Source organism: Pseudophryne corroboree, chromosome 8 (genome assembly GCF_028390025.1).
Source record: "Pseudophryne corroboree isolate aPseCor3 chromosome 8, aPseCor3.hap2, whole genome shotgun sequence".
Taxonomy (NCBI): domain Eukaryota; kingdom Metazoa; phylum Chordata; class Amphibia; order Anura; family Myobatrachidae; genus Pseudophryne; species Pseudophryne corroboree.
Window position 1 is genome coordinate 276,701,288 of NC_086451.1, and position 22,850 is coordinate 276,724,137.

At 43.5% G+C, this 22,850-nt stretch overlaps 1 long non-coding RNA gene across 3 annotated transcripts in view; it reads right to left on the reverse strand.

The window, feature by feature from the left end:
- Positions 1–22,850, reverse strand: part of LOC134948953 (uncharacterized) — a 132,358-nt gene that overhangs the window by 36,669 nt on the left and 72,839 nt on the right. For all 3 annotated transcript variants that reach the window (XR_010183068.1, XR_010183066.1, XR_010183067.1), the window contains exon 2: positions 209–317. This is a non-coding gene — a long non-coding RNA (uncharacterized LOC134948953). The remainder of the gene's footprint in view (positions 1–208; positions 318–22,850) is intronic.

Genomic DNA, 22,850 nt, shown 5'->3' on the forward strand with positions numbered 1-22,850 from the left:
CGATTGTGGAAAAAGTGAGTGTTTATATATATATATATATATATATATATATACATACATACATACTGTATATATATAAAGCATTGCAGGGATGCGGCACTCATGGCTTATTCAAAGAAACAACCAGACCTCAACGTGATCTCAACGTTTCAAATTCTTAATCTAACTTTTCATCAGGAGATAAACAAGGACAACAAAAGCCTCTTACATTATATCCCAAACAAGCAGTGCAAAAGTCCACCTCCAGAATTTCGGCGCCGGCATCCGTGCTGTGCCCCATCATGCCCATGTGACTTCAGCGTACTGGAGTCTGGTAGCTAGGTGATTAAAAATAAACAATTGTACATATTAAGCACTTTAGTCTCTAGCAAAACCTAAATAATGATCTAACAATGCAACAATGAGATTTAGATCCCTAATATCCCAGAGCGTATAGGCTGAATTATTATATGAATATATTTAAATTAAATTGTTCATTTAATCCTTGCGGATGCACGTTTTTAAGAGTGTAAATCCAGCGAGCTTCTTTCTGTAGAAGCAATTTTGCTCTGTCACCTCCACGTAACTGTTCAGGGACCCCATCGATCATTTTGTAATGAAGGGTGGACAATCCATGTTTGAAATCCCTAAAGTGCTTGGCTACTGGCTGGTCCGTGGGCATGCCGTTAATTGCAGCTTGTATGGCACTGCGGTGGGGCCATTCTGTCTTTAAATTTCCTCACTGTTTTGCCCACATATACCAGGCCACATGGGCACCTGATACAGTAGACAACATGATTAGAACTGCATGTAAAGACCTGCTTAATTTTTATTAACCTACCAGTGTGCGGGTGAGGAAAAGTGTTGCCCTATTCAAGATACCCGCAAGATGTGCATTATCATTTCCTGGTTTTCTAGTTAAGAAATGTGGTTGCCTTTGATCCATAAAGCCCGTGACATCAGTTTTAACTACATTGTCCCTTATATTTCTGCCACGTCTATAACAAGGGACAAGTCTGCTGTTTTTTAATAGCGGTAAATCTACGTATTTACTCATCAGGGACCATAAATGTTTGGCTGTTTGTGTAAATTCTATGTTAGTAGAAGAATATTGATTGATCCACAGCACATCATTGCTTTGATCGCAAGGGTTAGATTTGCATAAGAGATCACTTCTAGGTATAGCTTTTGCTTTATTCATTGCTTCCAATAGCACAGATCTGGAATATCCCCTCTCCATGAATTTATCAAGCGTTATCCTCATGTGTTTGTTATTTTCCTCAATCATATCACAAATCCTCCTTACTCTAAGAAATTGAGAGTAAGGGAGTCCCTTCTTTAGTGGAGTTGGATGATGACTGGATGCCTGTAATAATGAATTTCCATCTGTTGGTTCAGTGTATAAAGTGGTGGAGAGTTTACCTGCTCTAAGAGAGACTTTAACATCAAGAAAATTAATGTCTATATTGCTGATGTTGTGTGTGAACTTAATATCTGCATCCAGGTCGTTGATCTTGTTCATCATAGAGATGAAATAATGTTCCGTGCCTCCCCATATGATGAACATGTCATCTATGTAGCATTTATAAAAATGTATCTTAGATGAATACTCTGTGTCCATTAAGAATAAATGACGCTCCACTTCAACATGAAGGCATTTGCGTACGTAGGGGTCACACAAGCCCCCATCGCACAGTCCTGTAGTTGCAGATAATATGAACCATTAAAAATGAAATAGTTAAGGACAAGTAAGAGTTTCAAAATTTTCTAAGAAAATGCCTATGTCTGGTACCTGATAATTAGCATTGTTGGTGAGTAGCCTTCTCGTTGCCTCCAAGCCTATAGCATGTAGTATGCTGGGTGGTCTTCAGTTTGCCAGCTGTCGGGATCCCAGCGCACAGTATACCGGCGCCGGAATCCCGACAGCAGGCATACCGACACATATTCTCCCTCTTGGGGGTCCACGACCCCCCTGGAGGGAGAATAAATAGCGTGGCATGTGTAGCGCACCACCGTGCCCGCAGCGTAGCGAGTGCAGCGTGCCCACAAGGGGCTCATTTGCGCTCGCCACGCTGTCGGTATGCTGGCAGTCGGGATTCCGGTGCCGGTATGCTGGTTGCCGGGAGCCCGGCCGCCGGCATACAATGCTACACCTGGTATGCTGGTGTAGAGACTCTCTACATCTACAGTACATAAAAATGTGTCCTCAGGTAATTCAAGTAATTTTGCCAATTCATTCAAGAACATTGTAGTGTCTTGTAGATAAGTTGACTCAGACTGCACCGGTGCGTGAAGATAATGTTCCAAGTATTTTGAAATCCCATAGTAAAGAGATCCCCGGGCAGACACAATAGGACGTCCTGGAGGCTTGAGGCTATTTTTGTGTAATTTAGTCATCAAATAAAATACTGATATAACTGGAGTTTCCTCTAGGAGAGCAATGCAATCTGTAGCAGGAATAAGATGTTGTTCTTCAGCTTGTTGTAGGACTTTACGTAATTCCTTAATAAAAATATGTGTAGGATCACTTTGCAGCTTTTTATTTACTTGAGCATCCTCAAGTTGCCGATTTGCCTCTTCAATGTAGTCAGCAGTATTGAGGATTACTATTCCACCCCCCTTATCGGCAGGGCGGATAATAATGTCTGTATATATTGAGAGATCCTGAAGAGCTCTCCTTTCCCTTAAAGACAAATGATCATGTTTAATATCTTCTATTTTGCGGTGATCCTCAAAGGCTCCTGTTAACTCCTTGTTGTAATTTTTAATGGCCGTGTTGTTTGAATAGGGATCAAATAGGGCTTTAGATTTAACTCTATAGTCTGTGTTGGGGATGTTGGAGTCATGTTGCTTGTTACCAAAGAATTCCTTTTAGCAGAGTTGATGGTTGAATTTACATAAGTCAACCTTACATTGAAATGCATCAAATTTGCAAGGTGGCACAAAATGTAAACCCGCTTCAACACATCATCCTCCTCTTTTGTAAGTACCCTATTAGATAGATTATATATTATTTTTAGTTTTTTTGAATTATGCCCTTTTCCTTCTTTCACTTTGACGGCTGCGTCTGGTGAAGGATCTTTGCCAACGACTTTTTGACCTCTTGTCATCACCCCTGTGGGTGAAAGGGCAGTTAAGTTTTTTGCCCATTATTTACTCCTGTTAAATAATATTGATTTGTAAAACAACGATTATTGAAAAATCAAAATGGATTGTATGTTTATATTTCACATCTGCTGTAGATATTTTTCTGCCACCTCAATGTTGGATTTTCAAGTATACTGAAATATTAGTTCTCATACTTTTCCGGTTGTCAAAAGAAATAAGAAGAGTGAATTTATTATATTGTTACATAATGTCACTATAGAATATTATATGTTGTGCAATATAGGTTTGGATTTAACTAGTCTATAAATTAATTCTATATACTAAGTAGAACTTTGCGAACCAACTGTACATCACCTTAGATTATGAAACATATATTATCTCCATATATACTTTTTCATTGTTTTGTTATACATGTATTCATTGAGACAAACCCATTTTTTATATTTTAGTCAACTCTATTGTGACACTCCTGATGAAGTCATAAATGATGAAACGCGTTGAGTGATTTGATCTTTGGAGTCACAAATGAAGGCTAAAAATATGTCCATCAATCATCTGTCAAAAAATTGAATTGTACCTGTATGTTAATTATAGCCTTTGTATAAGGTTTAAGATTTCCATGAATGGTTAAAAAATACTACACTATAGACACTCCTTTAAAAATGTAAGGTGTCAGCTGACCCCTAAGAAATTTGGCAAGGATAAGCTGCCTTGCGATTAAAAATGAGGAAAGGGATAGGGGTATTAGCGACCAACAGTGCCTAATAGATTTGGATAATTATGAAGAATTTAGGATACGGTTTTCTTTTTTTTTCAATAAAAGTACATTTATTTATACAAAAAATAGTTTAAAAAAGGCGGGCTAAAAGATTATAGGCATAAGATGTTACTAGAGCTACATTAAAGTAAAACTACAATAATGCACAATAAAAGGGTGTACCTCAATTGACCCTCCACTTTTAAGATAAGCAATATTTCCTTATCCTTGAAGTTTTTATGCTTTTAGTATTTTATTGTGCATTATTCTAGTTTTACTTTTATGTAGCTCTAGTAACATCTTATGCCTATAATCTTTTAGCCTGCCTTTTTTAAACTATTTTTTGTATAAATTTGTACACCTTTAAAAATGTAAGGTGTCAGCTGACCCCTAAGAAATTTGGCAAGGATAAGCTGCCTTGCGATTAAAAATGAGGAAAGGGATAGGGGTATTAGCGACCAACAGTGCCTAATAGATTTGGATAATTATGAAGAATTTAGGATACGGTTTTCTTTTTTTTTCAATAAAAGTATATTTATTTATACAAAAAATAGTTTAAAAAAGGCGGGCTAAAAGATTATAGGCATAAGATGTTACTAGAGCTACATTAAAGTAAAACTACAATAATGCACAATAAAAGGGTGTACCTCAATTGACCCTCCACTTTTAAGATAAGCAATATTTCCTTATCCTTGAAGTTTTTATGCTTTTAGTATTTTATTGTGCATTATTCTAGTTTTACTTTTATGTAGCTCTAGTAACATCTTATGCCTATAATCTTTTAGCCTGCCTTTTTTAAACTATTTTTTGTATAAATTTGTATACTTTTATTTAAAAAAAAAAAAAAAAAAAAAACGTATCCTGCTAAATTCTTCATAATTATCCAAATCTATTAGACACTGTTCGTCGCTAATACCCCTATCCCTTTCCTCATATATATATATATATATATATATATATATGTGTGTATATACCGTATAACTATCATTATTACCTTTCCCTGACTTTCCATCATCCCTCCCTCATCCTCCATGTGATCTCCATTACCATTGCCCACTCCTGCGGGTACGGTGTACATAGTAGAGCAGAGACATCCGGCATGACGCAGTGGCAAAAGGCAAAAAAAGGACGGCTGGAATGATGGAACGTGGCACTAGCATCGTGACACCAGCACCAACAGGGCTGGACCAAGTGACTGGTAATTGGGTGGGTGCTGGTGCAGATGGCCGGTTAATTCATTTTTTATGTAATTTGCGGACTGTTTAAAAACTCAATAGGTGCTGCTGCCCCATTTTTAAGTCCCTGTTCCTCGGGCCCCCCTGACACATGGGGCCCAGTACAGGTGTCCCCTTTGACCCCTCCTGTTGCCGGGCATATAGTTAGTACCAAACTGCTTCAAACTTTTGGAATCTCTCACGACTCATTTTCCAGCTTGAGGCCAAACGTCATACTCCTGTCGTCGGATTCTCATGGATTTTGTATTCCATATAAGGAGATATGGTGGGACTCTGCGCTATTTCACTCCAGTCACGCTGCTGTATGCTGTGCTCTGCTCAGCAGTGTTCATCCAAGTGGCTGTGCAGAATATAAGTGCTGTCACTGTGTCCATCTAATTGGCTGTACTGCTGTCTCTGTGACCATCTAAGAGGCTGTGCTGCAGTCACTGTGTCCATCTAAGGAGCTGTGCTGCTGTCAATGTGTCCATCTTATAGATGAGCAGGTCCAGTTCTCGGAGAACCGGACCCACCCGAACTTCCCGTTCAGAGTCCGGATCCAAGTCCGACTCGGGTTTTTCCAGGTAATCTGGCTCTCAGATGCTGTAGGAGCCATTATCATGTGGCCTTACACTGGGCTATTAGACCCATACATATTTGTAATTATTTATAGGGTGGGTTTGAGGTGTAGTACCCCCTGTGCTGGTGTGGATGGGCTGCTTCAGGTTGTCACACCCTAACACTTTATTAACAGTTTTGTTTTTTCCCTATCACATTGTATATATTTCTGTTTTATTTTAATGACATTTCTCACTTACATAGCACTTATGTGCTTCTTATTAACCCCTACTAATTTTCGCCTGTGTGCTGCCCTGGGGTGGCTGGCCTGTGCCGGCATGATGGGGTCCCGCACCCCGGACCCATACCTAGTCTTAGGGACCCCCAGTGACAGAGACACCTTTCCGTTCTGCCTGGGGGGCTTAACCCTATATCTGGAGATATATGCAACCAAGATCTCTGTATTATCTGATTATTATGTATTGTTATTTTTCACTCAGTGTGCATTAGGGATAGCAAAATGTTTTTTCTTTCACAGAATTACCCATCCCTTTTAGCACCTGAGTGACATCACAATCTGATTGAGCAGCTTGCCAATAAATGTACATTGTAGTTAGAGAGGCATGGATGGGTCAGCATTAGGAGGTACCGTATTGCTGACTCCAGAGTGCTAGGGGTGTCTCCAGGTGAGCTGGCTCTCAGATGCTGTAGGAGTAATTTTCATGTGGCCTTACACTGGGCTATTAGACCCAGACATATTTGTAATTATTTATAGGGTGGGATTGGGGCGTGGTACCCCCTGTGCTGGTGTGGCTGGGCTGCTTCAGGTTGGCACACCCTAACACTTTATTAACACTTATGTTTTTCCCTATCACATTGTATATATTTTTGTATTATTTTAATCACACTTCTCGCTTACATAGCACTTATGTGCTTCTTAATAACCCCTACAAATTTTCACCTATGTGCTGCCCTGGGGTGGCCGGCCTGTACCGGCATGATGGGGTCCCGCACCCCGGACCCATACCTAGTGTTAGGGGCCCCCAGTGACAGAGATGCCTTGCTGTTTGGCCTGGGGGCTTAACCCTATATCTGCAGATATATGCAACCAAGATCTCTGTATTATCTGATTATTATGTAGTGTTATTTTTCACTCAGTGTGCATTAGGGATAGCAAAATGTTTTTTCATTCACAGAATTACCCCTCCCTTTTAGCACCTGAGTGACATCACAATCTGATTGAGTAGCTTGCCAATAAATTTACATTGTGTTCATTAAATCACCTGTGCTCAAGCATGGATATCACTAAAACCTTAACTGTTACTGGGCCTTAAGGACTGAGGTTAGGAATGCCTAGCCTACCAGTTAAATCCACTCTTCTCCTGCAACTTTATAAAAACAGGATATAAATGAATGTGTGAAAAAAATTTAAATTCAAGGTTCTCAGATCCATTTCAAACACACCTTAATGTTGACATGTAGTTAAAAGTTTAAACGCTACAAGCTATGTGTTATTGTGCATGACGTATTCACTACAATAATATCACGTCTGTGTTAGTGTACATCAATCGTCAGCCACAATAATATCATGTGTCACCATACTTAAAGGTCAGGCTGATTAGACTGCTGTCCATTTGGCTCTATAAAAGGGTCTGCATATGTCCAAACCTTTGTTGTAGGAGCATCACAGTGCTGTACGGCTGTACAGTATTTAGCTCAAGAAAGCTTTTAATCTTTTATCACCTGTATCTTCAATAAAATCTGCTCTGGTTTGGAGTCAACGTGTGGACTAATCTCTTTGTTCACATTCGCTACAAATATACCAACTTGTAGGCATCTGCCAATACTGAAAGTGAAGACTTTAAGTATTGGTGATGCAGTCTAAACTGCAGGTCTAAACTGGGCATGCATATGCACCACAATGCGCAGGTGCGTCATACAGGTACAAAACGGATCACCGCTCAGCGATGGGTTTGTATGAAGGATCCATTTGCGCGGGCATTCACAAGAAGATTGACAGGAAGAAAGCATTTGTGGGCAGCAACTGACCGTTTTCTGGGAGTTTTTGGAAAAATGCTGGCACATTCAAGCATTTGCAGGGAGGGTTCCTGACATCAATGCTTGTCCTGGACAGGCTGAAGTGTTCGCAGTGGCTGAGAAAGTACTGGGCTACTCAGAGACTGCACAAAATCTGTGGGCGGCAACTATCTGATCGCAGCAGTGTAAAAATTGCTTGCTAGCAATCAGGTCTGAATTAGCCCCAAAGTGCACTAAGATAAAGCACACCAAATAGTACAAACAATAGAACAATATATATTATTTTTCTGTTTTTAAACTTGCAGCTTGGTTCAAACTGCAGGGAGTCACAGGGCTTATTGATGCACGTGAACAAAGCGCACTAAGGTATAGATGCATGTGAATAAAGCGCACTAAGGTATAGCGTACCAAACAGTATAATTTACACCAGAGTACATCGCAGTATACAGCAGCATGCAGCATGCCCATGTACACAGTCACTATACAAAGCACAGCCACTTGTGAGTCTGGAGTCTTTGAACACAGCACATCCAAAAAAGCAGAGTACAGAACAGCATACAGCAGCGTGCCCCCACAGTATACACAGTCACTATACAGAGCACAGCCACTTGTGAGTCTTCATGCAGCACAACCACTACAGCAGAGTACAACACAGCATACAGCAGCATGCAGCGTGCCCCTACACAGTCACTGTAGAGCACTCAGCCACCTGTGAGTCTGGAGTCTCAGCGCAGCCCATACAGCAGAGTACAGCGCAGCATTTAGCAGCGTGTGTGAGGATGAAATGGTGCAGAGTCCAGGCCATGTCACCAGAGGCGGATTTAGGGGTCTGACCGCCCCTAGGCACAACATTATTGGCCACCCCCCTAAAAAAGTATAGATAATGCCCCCATAGAATGTTAAGCAGCTCGCAGAATAGATAATGCCCCGATGGATTGTTAAGCAGCTCCCAGATGCTGCCTTAACTTTTTTTAACAGCTCTCAGCGTATACTACACGGAACAGAGAGGCACTAAAATTGTGTTCACTGCTGCTCAGTCAGGCGACTGTTCCCATCTGAACAGTGCACCCTTGCTTATATTCAGTGGGGAGGGATCACAGCCCTCCACTCTGACGCCACCCTACACTGTGATAGGCTATGCTCCTGCCCCCTTCTGCCCACAACACTGACCTTGCAACCCATGGAGTCCATCCCCTGACACCCGGCACGCTCACCAGTTAGACCTTGTTGCAGGTGAACACTGATTCCGGACGGAGCGCCCGATGGGAAGATCATGTGACACTGATGTCAGCTTAGTTCGGCCGGGTCACAGTCACATGATCTTCCCATCTGGCGGTCCATCTGGAAGAGTGCCGGGTGTCAGGGGACTCCGAGTCCCGGGTGGCAGGGCATCTCTTGCTGGGCGGACTGCCCTAAACTTTAAGACTGGGGATAATGCTGTGCTATGCCGCCCCCAGGATGTGACGCCCGTAGCCATGTGTCTCACTTGACTAGTGGAAATCCAGCACTACACGGCACCTTATATAGAATCCAAATCCCATGAGCATCCAACACCGGGAGGATGACTTTTTGCTTCAAAGTGGACACAGATCCCAGGAGTTCAGAGTGGTTCAGATTTCTTTGAATCCAGACCCCTCATCTCTAGTTAGGTGGTGCTTAAAACATGTAATAAGTGAAATAGGGGGAGATGTAGCTAACATTTGAGGGAGGTAAAGTGGAGAAGTTGCCAAGGGCAATCAATCAACTTCTGACTGTCATTTTATATACTGTTAGATTAATGACAGAAGCTCACCGTCATCCACTTTATCTCTCTAGAGTTTTTGATACATGTCACCCACAATGTCACTCATCTAGTATTTTTAATCTGCCTGTAATGCCCCCCGCTGAAATAGAGCATTAGCAGCCAGTAGGTATGGCCATTGGTGTGTTCGCCATCGATGGTGAAACTGTGAGTGGCCATCGATGGTCACCAAATATGCTATGGGAGACATTGATGGTTTCACTCATCGATGGTCATCCCTGTTATTTTAGTGAATGACCCGTGGGCCAATCACAATCCTTGGGTGGGGCTTCAGGGATGTTGGGGGCAGAGCTATGCTCCGAGTTCTGGCACCTTGCAAAAATATATATATATTCGTTTATGCTGTGCCATTGATGAAGGGAAACCATCTGGTTTTCCCCTATCGATGCCAAAAGCATTAGACATCGGCCATACACCATCGATGATTAGGAATCATTTGTGGTCAATGGCCATCCCTAGCAGTCATTTTCTTGCCTGTAACAATGTCAGCTGCTGCTCTGCAATGTCTATTATTAGCTGGGAGAGTGGTGCTGAGGTTTGTCATCCATGGGCCAGAGACATTTTCCCAGACTGGTCGGAGCAAGAGATGCTCCTTCCATCTGCTAAAGAAAGAAGTAGTCGAGCTGTTTCCAAGGGAAGGTGAGCTTTGGCTGCGGAGCCCAGAGTGATCCATTGGCCCTTCACTTTCTTTAAATTACTTTGCACAACACAGGATTTTGGCAGCAACTCTTAGTAAACACATATTGTTCGAGAACACAGAAGTTATTTTATAGTGTTGTACCTATTGCTTTGCTATTTGACAAAGGCCATTTCTAGTATAATTGCAATGCTGATTCTAATTAAGCCATGTTGTCACTTAGATTATGTACTTGCAAAGCAATTTGGCAGACCTAGTACACATAAATGTATTTTTGCCTATGTCCACTATAAGACTTTAGATTGGACTGTCACGTTACCCCCTACTTTCCGCTATTTGGAAATGAGTATTTTACGCTTGTACAGGAACGTAATTATCTTCTGCCTGAAATATGCATATTGTGCTTGTGGGGCTACTAGGACAAACTGAAATAGTTCTGGCTATTTAACATTTCCATAATGCAAAATGTGAATGTTAAAAGAATCAGTGAAAGCTCATTGTGCCAGGCAGTTCTTGGATGCAAAAGTAAGCTTTAAATATTGCGGTTTGTGGCAGCAGGAGCAGCAGCTCATTTTAGCATCATGTAACAGCCAAGGGCTGTGATCACTTGTATTTACATGCCATTGACCAAGAGAGACAAAGGTGGTAATTCTGAGTTGATCGCAGCAGCAAGTTTGTTAGCAATTGGGCAAAACCATGTGCTCTGCAGGGGGGGGGGGGCAGATATAACATGTGCAGAGAGAGTTAGATTTGGGAGAGTTATTTTGTTTCTGTGCAGGGTAAATACTGACTGCTTTATCTTTACACTGCAATTTAGATTTCAGTTTGAATACACCGCACCCAAATCTAACTCTCTCTGCACATGTTATATCTGTCCCCCCTGCAGTACACAAGGTTTTGCCCAACTGCTAACAAATTTGCTGCTGCGATCAACTCAGAATTAGGCCCAAAAAGCAGTGATGTGTGATTTCATATGAGCTGACAAGCAAAGAGTTAAACAGTATTGTGTAAGTGATATTGTAGGATGGTCAGGGAAGGTGTGAAACAAACCACTGAAACCTGTCTAATTTTTGATTGACGCTTCCTGTTTACAGCTCAGAAGTTTGGACGCTAAAGTTATTAGAGCAATAACTAACAAAAAAGTGTAAACCCCTTTGGCCCCATTTATTTACATTATTATAGCATAGGAATTTTGCATCTGAGTTCATTGGACTGGTTCAATATTTATTTAACTCCCCTTTCACTTCTCTTGGTGCTAATTGAGGTAGGAGCTTGCCCATACCTATGTATTGTGATACCAGTCAAAGGTGCCCCCCCCCTCCCCCTCCCCCTCCCATCACACAGCACATATGCCCAGTTGACGGCGAACCGGCACCATCCACCCACGATAAGCTATATAATATGTGCTGCCGCTGCCCAATGTAATGTAATGTATGTAGCAATGTGCCCGGCTCCTTCTCTGCTGAGTGTACCACGACTACATACATTACAGCGGACAGCGCTGCAGCTGCCCATCCATGTGATCCGCCACTCCCGGCTCCCCATCTCCTACAGTGCCTCTTGGGACAGGGAGAGATGTCATGACATCTCTAGTAGCCCATTCCCACCGTGCCCTGGAGAATCAGGACTCAGGAGAGTGAGCTCAGGCAGACCAGCAGCTAAGTTAATGATGAGTGTGATGCAGAGCCGGCCCTGGTCAATTTTATGCCCTAGGCAACATTTTGTCTGTAGCTCCCCCCCCCCCATGGGGGAGCTTTTGTGCGCATGTGCGTACATGAAAAGTGGCATGGTGCCTCACTGAAGGGGTGCAGTCTCATGGGAGGGCATTAGGGGGATAAGCATATAGTAGTGCGTGCAGAGTTAGGATGTAAGGGTTCAGTATAGAGTGCAAGGTTTGGGGTATGGACATAGTAGTGGATTAGTGGGTGCAAGGTTAGGGGTAAGGATGCAGTAGTGGATTAGTGGGAGCAGGGTTAGGGGTAAGGACGCAGTAGTGGATTAGTGGGAGCAGGGTTAGGGATAAGGACGCAGTAGTGGCTTAGTGGGTGCAGGGTTAGGGGTAAGGACGCAGTAGTGGGTTAGTGGGTGCAGGGTTAGGGGTAAGGACGCAGTAGTGGATTAGTGGGTGCAGAGTTAGGGGTAAGGACGCAGTAGTGGATTAGTGGGTGAAGGGTTAGAGGTAAGGACGCAGTAGTGGATTAGTGGGTGCAGGGTTAGGAGTAAGGACGCAGCAGTGGATTAGTGGGTGCAGGGTTAGGGGTAAGGACGCAGCAGTGGATTAGTTGGTGCAGGGTTAGGGGTAAGGACGTAGTAGTGGATTAGTGGGTGCAGGGTTAGGGGTAAGGATGCAGTAGTGGATTAGTGGGTGCAGGGTTAGGGGTAAGGACGCAGTAGTGGATTAGTGGGTGCAGGGTTAGGGGTAAGGACGCAGTAGTGGATTAGTGGGTGCAGGGTTAGGGGTAAGGACGCAGTAGTGGGTTAGTGGGTACAGGGTTAGTGGGGTAAGGACACAGTATTGGGTGCAGGGTTAGTGGCATAAGCATACAGTAGTGAGTGCAGAGATAGGGTGTAAGGGAACAGTATAGAGTGCAGGGCTTGGGGTAAAAACACAGTAGTGGCAGTAGTGGGTGCAGGGTCAGTAAGGCAAGGACACAGTAGTGGGATAAAAGGCTGCATAGTGAGGGTGAGAGTAGCATAGTGCTGTGACAATAGTATGTGGATGCAATTCTGTGGAGTTCACAGGTCAGGGCAGAATACTGGGGTCCCAGGGATATGGGGAAGCTGTATGGCATTATTGGCTGATCATGTAGACAGGACAGATAACAGGGGTGCAGACTACAGTGCAGGGAGAATATAATACAGAGAGGGTGTGTACGCACAGAGAAATAGAGAGGAACAGAAAGTGACAGACAGCAGTCAGAGAACAGGAATAAAAGGAGACAGAGGAAAGATAGCTGTGAGAAAAGAGCTGTATAGAGAACAGATTGCAGAAAGGTGACAAAGGGAGAGCTGCAGCACAGTTTGAAGAGATGTAAGGGCAGTTTGACATGTTGGCTGTGACATGGTGGCTGTGTGTTAAACCCTCCCTACTAACCCACACTGTGGAGTCCTGGAAATCAGTGCTCGGTGGTGGTGCTGCTGCTGCTCCTCTCTGGGGGTGCTCTCCCAAGGTCTCCTACCTACTCTCCCAGTTCCCGGTACCTGGCTGCAGTGATCTGGGTTGGAGTCCACTGACCAGGAGGAGGAGGAGTAGAGTGCTTCGGGGTGACACCTGTTGAAGCTCCACTGAGCAGCCTATGTCTCTCAAGATGACCTGCATTATGCAATGAGATATTCTCCGCCGGGCCACTCTCCCTGTGACCGGTGCCAGTGGGCTGATTGCAAGTGCATCACATATATATTCACACACTTATACACAAACATACAGTTACATACATTTTCACATACAGTACATACTGAATATAGGGGGTAATTCCAAGTTGATCGCAGCAGGAAATTTTTTAGCAGTTGGGCAAAACCATGTGCACTGCAGGGGAGGCAGATATAACATGTGCAGAAAGAGTTACATTTGGGTCGGTTATTTTATTTCTGTGCAGGGTAAATACTGGCTGCTTTATTTTTACACTGCAAATTAGATTGCAGATTGAACACACCACACCTAAATCTAACTCTCTCTGCAAATGTTATATCTACAGTCAATCACATACAGTACAAACAGCAACACACATACAGCCACACACTTACACATATGTACATATGGTCACATATAGTGATAAAGTACCATATACATACATGCAGTCACACACTTATACACATGTATACATACAGCCACACACTTATACACATATATACACAGCTGCACACCTATACACATATGTATACACACAGCTACACACTTATACAAACAGCCACACACTTATACACATATATACACACAGCCACACACTTGTACACATGTATACACACAGCCACACACTTGTACACATGTATACACACAGCCACATCATTATACACATGCATACATAATCACACAGCTATACACATATATACACACAGCCACACACTTATACACATATATATATACAGCTATACACACAGCCACACACCTATACACAAACATGCACACAGCCACACACTTATATTGGCAGCCACACATTTATACACATATACACAGATACACACTTATACACATATATACACACAGCCACACACTTACACATGTGTACACTTATAGATGGTGCCCCCTTTACCTTAATACATCACATGGCAGCACACCGTAATGTATACAGCAGCTTAGATCCTCCCCTCAGTTTCCCACATTGCAGAGCAGGCAGCAGTGACTGACTGCACACAAAGCCGTTTAGCCCCGCCCCCTGATCGGACTCTGCTCTCTTTAGTTTCACTTTCACAGCTTGCACGCTGCAGCTATCTTTACACTGTAGTATGCTCATCCTGCCCAGATGCCCCCTGGATTTTCTGATGCCCTAGGCAATTGCCTATATTGCCAATAGCTAGGGTCAGCTCTGGTCTGATGCCACTGATGCCCAGAAAGCAGGACTGGCTCCAGGCCTACTAGCATCCTGAGTTAGAAGTTTTGAAGCCCCTTCAATACGCTCTTGGGAAAGTGAGCGTGGCCTCGCAACTTTTTATTATGTTATGAAACTATAAGCATATTTATTATCACCCCCTACACACACACACACACACACACACACACACACACACACACACACACACACACACACACTTAGCAGCCTTACACATAATGGCCACAGTAGTGCTCCTTATGCTTAATCCCCTCAGTATATTGCCAGATACACATAATATCCCCAGTAGTGGCAGTTGCACATAATGTGCCCAGTATCGTGCCAGATACACATAATACCCCTAGTATAGTGCCAGTTACATGTAATGTCCCCAGTACAGTGCTAGATACACATAATGCTCCCAGTATAGTGCCAGCTACACATAATGTTTCAGTATAGTGCCAGATAAACATAATACCCCCCGTATAGTGCCAGATATACATAATGCCCCCAGTATTGTGCCAGATACTCATAATGGCCCTAGTAAAGTGACAGATACACATAATGATCCCAGTAGTGCCAGTTACACATAATACCCGCAGAAGTGCCAAGTACACATCCACCAGAGCCGTAACTAGACTTTTTGGTGCCCTGTGCCAAAGAAAGAATTGGCACCCCCCTATTTTTTCAATAAGGACATAAGGTGATGTCTTGTTGGGAAGGGGCATGACAAGATTGATCCCAGAGAAAGCCCATGCTATAATGCCCCATCCCACATTTTAAAATTAATAATACACACAGATTTATAGACCACTGCAAGAAAATGAATTTGGACACAAATCATCTTTATACCAAATTCATGCACTTTACTTGAGAGCTCGTTGTTATTCAGTTAGAATACCCTTTATTAAATAACACGTTTCAATATACTACTATGCCCAGGATTCAAACCTATAACCGGATGCAATTTAATTAAACACCCTACTCATTGAGCTATTTCATCCTGCATAAAAACTATGGGCCCAGTTCAGACCTGATCGCAGCAGCAAATTTGTTAGCTAGTGGGCGAAACCATGTGCACTGCAGGGAGGGGGAGGGGGGGGGCAGAAATAAAATGTGCAGAGAGAGTTAGATTTGGGTGGGGTGTGTTCAAACTTAAATCTAAATTGCAGTGTAAAAATAAAGCAGCCAGTATTTACCCTGCAAAGAAACAATATAATCAACCCAAATCTAACTCTCTCTGTAAATGTTATATCTGCCCCAGCTGCAGTGCACATGGTTTTGCTCATTAGCTAACATATTTGCTGCTGCAATCAGGTCTAAATTAGGCCCTATGAACACTATATTAAGCTACTGGTACTTTGTGAAAAAATAATCAGTATTGCAATTGACCAGATCTATGTAGTGCACAGCCACACACTACATAGATCTGCTCAGCCGCAATGCTAATCATTCTTTTCACAAAGTACAAGGTAAACTTCAAATAGTTAGAATTCTCTAGCTTAGAATTATCTACCTTTCTATGCAAGGGCAGATAGCTCAATGAATAGATTTTCTGGCTGCAATGCCACAGGCAATGGGTTAGAATCCAGGGTATGTCAGCATCTTGAAATGTAATAAAGGACAGTGTGACTGAATAACAAAGAAATCTCAAGTAGAGTTCATGAATGTTGTATAGGTATTAGTGACAGAAGGGGCCAGGATAGGAGACAGAGGAGGTCAGGAGATGCTGGGCTTCAAAAAGGGTGGAAGCTGCAAGTGAAAGTAATTAAACCAGATAATTGACAAGTGCCGCTAACAGCGCCCCCTACCCTGCAGCGCTATGGGCGGTGCCCCCTCCGCACACACCTAGTTACGGCCCTGGCCCCCAGTATAGTGCCAGATACACATAATGTTCCAGTATAGTGCCAGATACACATAATGTTCCAGTATAGTGCCAGATACAGATAATACCCCCTGTATAGTGCCAGATACACATAATGCCCCCAGTATTATCCAGATACACATAATTTCCCCAGTATTGTGCTAGATACCCATAATGCCCCCAGTGTAGTGCCAGTTTCACATAATGCCCCTTGTATAGTGCCAAATACACATAATTCCCCCCGTATAGTGCCAGATACACATAATGCCCCCAGTATTGTGCCAGATACACATAATGCCCCCCATAAAGTGCCAGATACACATAATGCCCCCAGAGTGCCAGTTACACATAATACCCACAGAAGTGCTAGGTACACAAAATGCCCCAGTATAATGCCAGATACACATTTTGCCCAGGTATAGTGCCAGATACACATAATGCCCCCAGCATAGTGCCAAATACACATATTGCCCCATTATAGTGCCAGATACACATATTGCCCCAGTATAGTGCCAGATACACATATTGCCCATATTATAGTGCCAAATACACATAATGCCCCCAATAGTGCCAGATACACATAATTCTCCAAGTAGTGCCAGGTACACATAATGCCCCCAGTATAGTGCAAAATACACATAATACCCCAATAGTGCCAAATACACATAATGCCACCATTAGTGCTGCTTACTTAAACTGCCTCCAGTGCTCACCGCCATCGCCTCTGTGCTCTGCTGCTGCTGGCCCCTCTCTCATACTAAATACACATAATGCCCCCAATAGTGCCAGATACACATAATGCCCCCAGTAGTTCCAGGTACACATAATGCCCCCAGTATAGTGCAAGATACACATAATGCCCCAATAGTGCCAAATACACATAATGCATCCAATAGTGCCAGATACACATAATGCCCCCAGTAGTGCTGCTTACATAAACTGCCTCCAGTGCTCACTGCCATTGCTGCTGGTCTGGGCTCTGCTGTTGGGTATTGCTGGGCTCTGCTGCTGTTGGGCATCACTGGGCTGGGTGCTGGGCTCTGCTACTGCCTCCGTCTCCGAGGTGAGGAGAGTGCAGCATGCGCCTCTCCTGCCCCTCAGTAAGTCCAGTCTCTGGCAGGCATCTCAAATATGGCACTGGTTCATGAGCCAATCAAAGCTTGTGTCCCAGTAGTCAATCTGAAGTCGCTGCTTCCAGTCCATGAGCTCTGATTGGCCATCAGCTGGCACCACATTATAAATGGCCAGCCGCCCTTACTATACCAGTGCCCCATGTGGCCGCTCCTATGGAACGTGCCTGGAGCCGGCCCTGCCGCAGAGCCTACACTGAGTACAGGGCCAGGCAGCAGCAGTGAACGAGCAGTGCAGGTGACAGCACCCAGTAACTTTTTGGCGTACAGGGGGAAAACTTTTTTATTTTCTTGTTTAGAATATGCACCTTTAATGCACCTGAAAAGTAATACTAAATTGATTGAGCAACAACCATTTTATATTGTTGTTCTAAGAGGCATAGATAGGGCTAGCATTTGGAGGGCATGATGGTTCTTGTAGTACCATTTGGAGTATCTAGGAGTGATTCCAGATGAGTTGGCTCTCAATTAAGATTTTTTTTGTATGTGCTATTATCATGTAGCATAACAATAAGCAATTATAAATAATAATAATAATAATAATAATAATAATAATAATAATGTAAAGTATATTTACATGTTTTTCCTATTCTGCAATCTTAATCCATTTTTTTCCTGTTGCGGTTTATTATTTGTTTACTGTATAAGTGTGTACACACGGTGAGATCCTTGCTATGCCCAATTTTGACTATGGCCCTCATTCCGAGTTGATTTCTCGCTAGCTGCTTTTAGCAGCAGTGCAAACACTAGGCCGCTGCCCTCTGGGAGTGTATCTTAGCTTAGCAGAAGTGCGAACGAAAGGATAGCAGAACTGCTCGTAAAAATTTTCATGCAGTTTCTGAGCAGCTCCAAACCTACTCCTACCTTGCGATCACTTCAGTCAGTTTAGTTCCTGCTTTGACGTCACAAACACGGCCTGCGTTCGGCCAGCCACTCCCCCGTTTCCCCAGCCACTCCTACGTTTTCACCTGACACGCCTGCATTTTTTAGCGCACTCCCGAAAAACGGTCAGTTACCAGCCAGAAACACCCACTTCCTGTCAATCACTCACCGATCAGCAGAGCGATGAAAAAGAGTCGCTAGACCTTGTGTAAAACTGCACATTGCGCGTGTGCCCTGCGGAAAGTACGTTGCGCGTGTGCCCTGCGGCTCGTACGCATGCGCAGTTTTTGCCGGTTTTTTACCTGATCGCTGTGCTGCGAAAATCGGCAGCGAGTGATCAACTCGGAATGAGGGCCTATGTGATTTCCCTTGAACTCCCCCAGAGCCCAGATAGCACAGATAGTACAGATTTTTGTGCTTGAGATTTTGTCTGTGTACGATTTTGACTAAGTGCCAATTTAGACCATACTTTGTACTAGATAGTAAACTAGATAATCAAGATTGACTTGCCTGCACAGTCTATCTTGCCTTATGAAACCGACCCTATGGGAGCGTGCATCAGGATCGGATCTGTATCGCAAGCTGCCTAACACCCTGAGATATGCACTAACTTTTCATAAGATTTTGACTATATAAGCAAAATCTTACAGATTTATCTCACTGTGTGTACACACCTTTACATGCTAAAAAAATATATTCTTGTTTACAAAAAACATTGTTTTAAAACAAAACAAAAGGTTTACTAAATGTATTTTAACATGTGTCTCTTTATTTGTAGTGAAAATTGTTAAAACAAAAAAAGTATATAAAAACATATTTTAATGTAGATTTATAGCAAACACAGGCACATACTATAAATGTTGAAATACATTTGACATGGGCATAGTTACATACAATATATACATAGGGTAGCGTCTAGTTTCTCTTCGTGGAGAGGACCTTTCCCATAAGCCCCTGGGTCCATGTCACAAACTATTTGAAATAACCTGTGGCGAGCGAAGTGGAGTGGAGCGAGACACCGAGCCCGAAGCGTGGCGAGCGAAATTACCCCGCGAGGGTCCAATGGTGCATAGAAAAAACAAAGTAACCTTAAACGAACGGAGATCGGAGAAAACATTTAGCTGCTGTAAGGGCGGAAGTTATCTACTGCCCTCTCGTTATGTCACATCCTGGTCCTGATCATGAAGAGAAAATATACACAACGGTAGCGTCTAGTTTCTCTTCGTGGAGAGGACCTTTCCCATAGGCTAACATCAGAGTTGAATGTATTTTTAGATTAATTATACACACGTGGGACCGTCATTATAATGTGATCTATTTACCAAATACAGTAATGTTAAAAAATAATACATTTAACTAGTGATGAGCGGGTTCGGTTTCTCGGAAACCGAACCCCCCCGAACTTCACCCTTTTTACACGGGTCCGAGACATACTCGGATTCTCCCATATGGCTCGGTTAACCCGAGCGCGCCCGAACGTCATCATCCCGCTGTCGGATTCTCGCGAGATTCGGATTCTATATAAGCAGCCGCGCGTCGCCGCCATTGTCACTCGTGCATTGTAAATGTTAGGGAGAGGACGTGGCTGGCGTCCTCTCCGTGTATTGTTGATGCAAATATTTGTGCTTGCTTTACTTATTGCTTAATTGTGGGGACTGGGGAGCAGCTGTATATTAATATAGGAGGAGTACAGTGGAGAGTTTTGCTGATCAGTGACCACCAGTTTTATCCGTTCTTTGCATGAAAAAAACGCTCCTTATCTGTGCTCAGTGTGCTGCATATATCTGTGCTCACACTGCTTAATTGTGGGGACTGGGGAGCAGCTGTATTATATAGCAGGAGTACAGTGCAGAGTTTTGCTGACAGTGACCACCAGTATACGTTGTCTGCCTGAAAAACACTCCATATCTGTGCTCAGTGTGCTGCTTTATTGTGGGGACTGGGGACCACCAGTATAATATTATATAGGAGGAGTACAGTGCAGAGTTTTGCTGACCAGTGACCACCAGTATACGTTGTCTGCCTGAAAAACACTCCATATCTGTGCTGCATTGTAGACAGTATATAGTAGGAGTACAGTGCATAATTTTGCTGACCACCAGTATATAATATATAGGAGTACGGTACAGAAGGCCACTGCTGTACCTACCTCTGTGTCGTCAAGTATACTATCCATCCATACCTGTGGTGCATTTCAGTTTTGCACAGTTTGCTGACCACCAGTATATAATATATAGCATTACGGTACAGTAGGCCACTGCTGTACCTACCTCTGTGTCGTCAAGTATACTATCCATCCATACCTGTGGTGCATTTCAGTTTTGCACAGTTTGCTGACCACCAGTATATAATATATAGCATTACGGTACAGTAGGCCACTGCTGTACCTACCTCTGTGTCGTCAAGTACACTATCCATCTACATTCTATACCTGTGGTGCATTTTAGTTTTGCAGTTTGCTGACACAGTGACCACCAGTATATATAGCAGTACGGTACGGAAGGCCACTGCTGTACCTACCTTTGTGTCGTCAAGTATACTATCCATCTAGATTCTATACCTGTGGTGCATTTCAGTTGTGCAGTTTGCTGACACAGTGACCACCAGTATATATAGCAGTACGGTACGGAAGGCCACTGCTGTACCTACCTCTGTGTCGTCAAGTATACTATCCATCTACATTCTATACCTGTGGTGCATTTTAGTTTTGCAGTTTTCTGACACAGTGACCACCAGTATATATAGCAGTACGGTACGGAAGGCCACTGCTGTACCTACCTCTGTGTCGTCAAGTATACTATCCATCTACATTCTATACCTGTGGTGCATTTTAGTTTTGCAGTTTGCTGACACAGTCACCACCAGCATATATAGCAGTACGGTACGGAAGGCCACTGCTGTACCTACCTCTGTGTCGTCAAGTATACTATCCATCTACATTCTATACCTGTGGTGCATTTCAGTTGTGTGCAGTATATATAGTAGTAGGCCATTGCTATTGATACTGGCATATAATTCCACACATTAAAAAATGGAGAACAAAAATGTGGAGGGTAAAATAGGGAAAGATCAAGATCCACTTCCACCTCGTGCTGAAGCTGCTGCCACTAGTCATGGCCGAGATGATGAAATGCCATCAACGTCGTCTGCCAAGGCCGATGCCCAATGTCATAGTAGAGAGCATGTAAAATCCAAAAAACAAAAGTTCAGTAAAATGACCCAAATATCAAAATTAAAAGCGTCTGAGGAGAAGCGTAAACTTGCCAATATGCCATTTACGACACGGAGTGGCAAGGAACGGCTGATGCCCTGGCCTATGTTCATGGCTAGTGGCTCAGATTCACATGAGGATGGAAGCACTCATCCTCTCGTTAGAAAAATGAAAAGACTTAAGCTGGCAAAAGCACAGCAAAGAACTGTGCGTTCTTCTAAATCACAAATCCCCAAGGAGAGTCCAATTGTGTCGGTTGCGATGCCTGACCTTCCCAACACTGGACGGGAAGAGCTTGCGCCTTCCACCATTTGCACGCCCCCTGCAAGTGCTGGAAGGAGCACCCGCAGTCCAGTTCCTGATAGTCAAATTGAAGATGTCACTGTTGAAGTACACCGGGATGAGGATATGGGTGTTGCTGGCGCTGGGGAGGAAATTGACAAGGAGGATTCTGATGGTGAGGTGGTTTGTTTAAGTCAGGCACCTGGGGAGACAACTGTTGTCTGTGGGACGAATATGGCCATTGACATGCCTGGTCAAAATACAAAAAAAATCAGCTCTTCGATGTGGAATTATTTCAACACAAATGCGGACAACAGGTGTCAAGCCGTGTGTTGCCTTTGTCAAGCTGTAATAAGTAGGGGTAAGGACGTTAACCACCTAGGAACATCCTCCCTTATACGTCACCTGGACCGCATTCATCAGAAGTCAGTGACAAGTTCAAAAACTTTGGGTGACAGCGGAAGGAGTCCACTGACAACTAAATCCCTTCCTCTTGTACCCTAGCTCCTGCAAACCACACCACCAACTCCCTCAGTGTCAATTTCCTCCTTACACAGGAAAGCCAATAGTCCTGCAGGCCATGTCACTGGCAAGTCTGATGAGTCCTCTCCTGCCTGGGATTCCTCCGATGCATCCTTGAGTGTAACGCCTACTACTGCTGGCGCTGCTGTTGTTGCTGCTGGGAGTCGATCGTCATCCCAGAGGGGAAGTCAGAAGACCACTTGTACTACTTCCAGTAATCAATTGACTGTCCAACAGTCCTTTGCGAGGAAGATGAAATATCACAGCAGTCATCCTGCTGCAAAGCGTATAACTCAGACCTTGGCAGCCTGGGCGGTGAGAAACGTGGTTCCGGTATCCACC